Raw genomic sequence first — 7,051 nt, forward strand, 5'->3', positions numbered from 1 at the left:
ATGTGAAGTCAGCTGTAAAAATATATGGATAAGAGTGAGAGCAGGGATGACACTGGAGCAGAACAAGTCTAGCCCTACAAGCCTCTGTCAAATCGGAATCTCGGATATTTTTGATTCTTGTCACAAAGAGCTTCACGGGTATTGTCAGGCTAGAAACAGCAATTTGGATCTTTGTGAGGTATCACATACTTATTCAATAATGGCAAAAATCCTACAGACTGTAAAATTTGTATCCATCTAGCAGAAATCCCCAGAGCAGAAGTTCTCATCTTTTAATAGTAGAAAAGCCACTTTCTCTTGAAATAGAGTTGCAGAGAGCTACAGAGGAATTTGCCACTCTTAGAATTAAAAATCACATGTAATGCAGAGCACTTTTTAATTATCGTCATTAATCATCAACACCAGGATGGATTTCCCAGGGTAAAAACATCAAAGCACCCGTTTTCTCTTATCATACCTCTTGGGACTCAGCGCAAATACAGATTTGCCCTATTTACCTGCTTGAGCAGTGTCTTTGTGCAAACTTAGCCCTCTCATTCAGGTCACATGCTGCATTCATTACACATAAGCCCCAGAAAAGAGGGGGTCAATAGGCAAGGTTATGGTGGACAGGGACTTGAATAGCCCTCACCTAAATCAGAACAAATAGATTAAATAAAATAGCTGTATTTTACAGTGAGCTCTTATAACCTAACGCTGTAAAATCCTGTAATCAGGCATTTTTGGACATTGGCTCAAGGGAAGTCCTCTATCCGTGGCAGACAGGGGTTCATCCATGACAGTGGGACTGGCATGACTGTACTGTACAAAGAGGATTGAATACCTGGGCAAGGGTATACATCCCATAGAAGACAAAAACCTACATGGAAATTCCCATCCTTCTTTCCACAGTGAGGTGCACTACAGCTTGACTAGAATGACCCTGAAACAGTTCCATCCTTGGCATTTCCCCCATACATTTATAGGCAGTAATGGTATTCCATCTCAGCTTTTTTTTTGCAGGGTTAGACTAGCCAAGATCTTTAATTGCATCTTTTAAGACGGACTTTAAATACAACATAGTCTAACACATTTTTCTTACCCTAATATTTTGTTGGGTTTTTTAAAATTTTCCCTGTATGGTGAAGTCTGGGTAACCAAATAACATAGTGAATATTACTGTTGTACAAATATTACATTGTAGGAGTCTACATAAGAAGTAAGGTGTGTTCATAGCATTGGTGCAAACATAGAAACAACTGGTTACAGGGGAAAAGTGCAACAGCAACAGATCCAGAATGATCACTCCTCCCTATGGTCAGCTCTATAATCATACTATAATTCATGTTTAGAGACATCATATCCTAAATATTCTAATTAAAACTGAAGTTGACAGGAGGCCAAGCTTCATCTGATGCTGGAGGACAACTAGCCATATAATTACATAGCAAATGGCTAAAGAAGTAGGATCAAGTGGGTGCACTGCTTTGAGGGTCAACAGGCATGCTTTATATACAACACAGGATTTAATGGACAACCGGTGCAGAATTATAAACTTGTGAGTGGCATGCTGTGAACAACTGCTTGCAGAGCTCTCTAATAGCTGACAACTATGCTTCTGCTTTTTAAATGACCTTTCCTAAACTGGTTATATTGTACAAGTTGGAAACTTGAAAATATAATAAAATTATGGAGCGTTTGAATCAACAGTCAACAACGGTTGTCTTAGAGCCTTTGTTAATATTTGTAAACTACAGATTTTCACTAGCTTTACATGTCTACATATGAGTATAGATTTAGCCCAAACCATGAAATAAATCTAAATTTTAAAAAGAAGTTCAGTTAATTTATTTTTGGCATTAGATTTCATTTTTGACATCTTTGTGTTGTTCAGTTCTGGACCATAGTGTTAAAATAGTGAAAAATAAATGGAGTCCTTATGATATGCCTGTATTTCCTCTGCAGCATTTTTCCATTAATGATATTTTCTTCTCCTGCACCTCAAGCCATGTGAATGTCTAGAGTACAATTATACAGACCTGACCCCATCCAAACAGCATACACACACTTAGTCATTTAGATAGGTCCTACATACTTATGTTATATGAGCCTGTCATTTAACCTGTATGATAAAATTTTCCACGTCTTTTTTTTTTGCTAGTTGATATTTTTAACTACTCACTTAACATCATATGAGTCCCTCATGCTTACTGAAAGCTGTATAGAAGTAGCAGGGATAATACTATTAGTGAAGGGAAAATAGTACCTAAAATGTTTCTGTTATTTATGGCTTAGTAATTTATCAATTAATGGTGGCTGTGGATAAACAAAGTGGGGTTGAATGTTTCCAAAGACAACTGGTGGTTTCCATTACTGATAAGTGAAATGAAAGGGATTCTCAGTGAGATAGCCATGATATATTGGTATAGAAAGTTATTAGCTTTCCTTCTCCTGGTAAGTCATACAATGAGCCTGCCATTGACAATACAGCACAGGCAAACCTACGAAAGGTGACAAGGTGGAAAAGCAGCAAGCAGTCAAGAGACAATCAATTTTCTGCAGGGTGCTACTGACTGTAACAGTGTCACACATCAAATCATCTAATAAAGTCAACTTCCACCTAGCTGCAGGGAGATAATAAACTCTTTTTCTTCTTATATTTTAAGTGATTAATGCACTGATGTGGATAGCATATAAGATTAAAGGAAAGACAACAGAAAACAGTTCATATTTAAATAGAACCAAAATAATTGCTGTATATTACTGCAGGCTGACAGATGCCCTGATTATATCACATGTAAGATCAAAAATAGATGGGCCTTCAGTAAAAATAAAGCAATACCCTCCCCACCCCCTTCCTTTCCCCCCGCCGCCCAGAACCACAGGTCTACTGCGGGCATGTAACTGAGAGCATATATCTGGCCCTATAACTTTTGATTTGCTTGCTTTGCAATTTTTTTTCAGAACAAAATGTTTTTCTCCTGAATTGTTACAGGACTGGATATAGGTGAAACCACAGATGAATAGAGCAGTCTCAGTGACTACATTCGGCCCAGTACCATGAACTCTTACGGTCATCAGAACCAAGTTCTGCCTTGGAAACTTAATTCTCCGTGACTCATGGTCCTCTGCACTGCACAATGGTCCCTCTGACCTAGTGTACAGAGGGCAGTGAGGAGAATAAAGTTGAGGGACAGAGTATTTGAGTGCTTCTCCTGTTCAGAGCTAACAGAGACCCTCATGGAGAGAAGCACAACCATCATGAGGCTCTGGCTGCAGCTGTGGACAACTGAGCTGTTCTGTAACTGGGCAGAGGAATTTTTTTTCCCCCGAACAGCCCCCATAACAATATCTAGCATGCAAACCTGGTTACTTAGACAGGACTTTAGGATTAATCTTTTATGACAATTGGTTTTACATTGAGGTTGATGTTTTGAGTAAATAAATATTAATGCATCAGCTAGGCATCACCACTGAGCTTTTTTTCATAGTGCTGAGTTAAAGCAGTCTTTTGAAATAAAACCACGCATGTGAGGAGCAGGCAGTTTTAAGGAAGCTCTAGAGCAGAAATTTCACTGTACTTTTTAAATGGGAAATATGTATAAACCGCTGAGGAAAGTAAGACTACTGGGGATGAAGAAATACAGCTGGGAAGGAAAAAGGGCAGAACGAGGTAACTTACCCATTTTAATTCGGATCCATTTGTTAATTGTCATGGGGACAATTCAGCTGCAGAGAGTTGGTAAGCAATGGATGTTAGCTATTTATAAACTTTTTTGTCAGGAAGCAGTTTGAGATTCTGCGTATGAGAACAAAGATTGTTATTTCAAGCAGGCTGATGGAGATTTACTCTTATGGAAACAGGAAATTTGAGGGAGAACTATCTTTTCATGGAATATTACTTCAACATGTATAATCACTCCTACTTTCCATTAGGTCGCATTGTCTGATTGCAGAGGATGTTTTGAGCTGAAACAAATAATGTCTATTCTTTCTGTTTTGATACAGATGACAGTTTCCCTACAGATATTCTGTACCAGAGCTAGGATTTGCAAACTCACCTTCTCTAATTTAGAAGCTTTAGTCCTGTTGAAAGATGAAATGTCACCCTGAATTAACAAATCCTGTCCCAAAAAAATAATTTTTAAGAGTAAGGGGACCATTCTTGTTCAGTCCTTGATTTCTCCTCTGAGGCAGCTAATAAGATTATCAATTAATGTGATTTTAGAAATGGTCTAGGTTTAAGTGTTGTTTCTGTTCTTAAGTATTTTATTAAAAGTTATAGTAGAAAAACAGACCTGAGGAATGGTACAGCAGTACCCAAATGCTTGCCTGTGTGCCTCCCAGCTAAACAGCTGGTCCAATAAAAAATATCACTCACAAAAAAACCTTCACATTTTTCCTGGACCATAATGGCTACAACATCATCCCAGTACTACCATAATAGAAAATAGATATTTGTTGGTAGAAATGTAGGGGAATAGCCATATTAATAACATGATTATGATCACTGTTAGGCCATGGCCACAGCTCACTTTTAACCCCTTTAAAAGGAAAAGGAGAATTGCCTCTAGGGAGCACATGTCAGCTGTTGTGCTTTCACTGCTGTATCTACAGCCTTCTAAACAGTTGTAAGTGAGGTACTATCAGTTACCTCTGTCCACAGCTTTATTATCCATATTTTTTATTATATCCTCCTTTGCTTATTTATTTTTAAGTAGGCATCTGAAATGGAGAGGCCACATTTTTGTGGGGCTTGTGGGTGGGGGTTGGGGAGGGGAGGGACTTCTTTAACACATTAAAGAAACTATAAAATTGAGCAGAAATTGACTTATTTGATCCACAATGCTATATAGTTACCTGAAGTAATCAGATGGAAACAGACTTCTCACAATCATCAGTGATTTGTAGTGGAAACAAGTCAGCCAGTTGCACTGTTAGACAACCATGTTCTTAGAAACAAAAAGGTAAAAAAGAGGGATCACTTGTCCATGTGAGTAGTTCTATTGTGACTAATCAGTGGGCATCTGATGAAATAGATTGCTGCCTACAAAGCTCATGCCTCCACGAATCAGTTAATCTCTAAGGACACTTATACATGTGCAATGAGACTGCTCCAATGCTCTGTAATTCAATGAGCTTTAGTTAAAGTGCCCCTGCTGCCATTTTTCAGTGTGGGGATGCTGATACATATGATATTCCAGGCACTATAATTAAAGTGCCCCACCCCCAACTTCCAGAGCATGTGTATAAATGTTATTTGGTACCACTCTGCCCTACCTTCTGCCTTTTTGAACAACTGCATCCCTGACTAATTTTATGCTTGTATCAATCACTCATCATTGTTTTGGCAGCCTAACTTGGCATCATAATTAATAACCTCCTTCTTCTGTGTGGGGCTACCACTTCCAGATTCTGTATGATAACTTTGATGTGCTTTATATATTATAACTGAACAAAGTTTGCCCATTTCAGCTACTGCATCTGTGTGTTTTGTACGAATAATCCTGTTCTCATTTGCACATTCCTCCTGATGTGAATACATAAATAATAAACATAACAATATATTTATAGACTGCACTTGATTCCTGATGGTTAAATACATTACCCAAATGTTTGATCTCTTCTAGCTCTTTAGCTATTCAGTTCATGCAATGGCATAAATTAAGGTTATAATGGGTGTGTCTACACGAGATGCTACTGCGCAGTAGCATTGTAGGGCACTAACTGTGATAGGATGCTACTGTGCAGTAGTAACAAGCTAGTGAAAAAGAAACGTGTGGGGATGCTACTGCACAGTAATGCTGGCTACTGCACACTCATTTAGTACTTGGTTCTGCAAGTACTAAATGAGCAGTAACAACTGTGCAATCCACAACTCATATAGATGATGCCAGTTATTAGTAAATCTATATTTACTAGTTTATGGACTCTCATTTTCATTTCAACAGATTTTAACTGACTTCTTTCTGTATAGCTATATGACATGTGGTTTTCCAAAGTATATGAAAAAGGCTGGGAATACTGTTAGAATTGTATTATAAGCTGAGTGTGTTGAGTAATACTGAATGCTTTAACAGCGGCTAGCATAATATCTCACGAGTATTAATTTTATCAGCTTTATCAATAATTATGTCAAAAAGGCTATTAGATTTGTTAAGCATGACCTATTTTTAATAAACTGAGGCTGCTTATCAGTTATTAAATGCCTCTGCAGTATCTCAACTATTCACAATATTGATTCCCTTATAATATGATATATTTTCCTTACATAGTTGGTGGAATCTTTGCTGGAAAAAGGGAAAGCCTGGATAAAAAAGAAAAGGTGGGTAGAGCTGGTGATAAAAAGATCAAATGTTTGATGCAGATCTCATGGACATTAATATGAATCTTTTCATTGCTGATGGGAGTGAGGAGTAGTTATTAAAGTGGGTGATGGCCAAAGAGAGGGCTTGAGAAGATGACAGAGATTTACAATAAATGCATCAGTACAACTGTTAAGATGCAATAACCATATTATTTTATTAAATCAGGTTAAAGATAAAGTGAAACACAGTGTGAGCTGCCATCCTATTTCCGACAAGGATATGCAACTTTCATGCCTTCTTGGCTAGTTTTTATTTCCTTTAATCACTGATTATGGCATCCTCAGATTATCAGTATATTAAAGAGAATAACAACAACATTCATTCTTGTTGGCTGAGAAATATTCTGTAATTTGACTATTACTACAAACTTTCTATGAGACCATTTCACTTCCTGATTTTCAAGGCCCCCTGGGAGGAATTCCATCTGGAATTTGGTCACTGAAATGCAAGCTACTGGCAGTCTCTATTTTGGTTTAGTTCAACATGAACATGGAGAAAAGGTGTAAGACAAGGTAATGTACTATCTTTCCTTTATGCCTAGGAAGCCCTTCTCTGAGATGAAATCTGCCCTCTCCTGGCTGAACATCCCATGGAAGTGCAGAGGAGCTGTCACTCTTCCACTGTGAGGAATCCTGCCCTCTTCGGCAGCAGCTGTGTTAGTGAGTCTGAGGACTAGAATGCAAACTGGAAAATCCAGTTCTTAG

The 7,051-nt window shown here is 38.0% G+C and overlaps 1 long non-coding RNA gene across 1 annotated transcript; it reads right to left on the reverse strand.

The window, feature by feature from the left end:
- Nucleotides 1-528: 528 nt before the first annotated feature.
- LOC109322830 lies at nucleotides 529-3,724 on the reverse strand. Its single transcript, XR_002104498.1, has 2 exons — nucleotides 3,662-3,724; nucleotides 529-631 (listed from the first exon to the last, which is right to left on the reverse strand). It is a non-coding gene; the product is annotated as an uncharacterized LOC109322830 (long non-coding RNA).
- Nucleotides 3,725-7,051: the final 3,327 nt, after the last annotated feature.

Source organism: Crocodylus porosus, unplaced genomic scaffold, assembly GCF_001723895.1.
Source record: "Crocodylus porosus isolate Cpor-Errol unplaced genomic scaffold, CroPor_comp1, whole genome shotgun sequence".
NCBI classification, from domain to species: Eukaryota; Metazoa; Chordata; order Crocodylia; family Crocodylidae; genus Crocodylus; species Crocodylus porosus.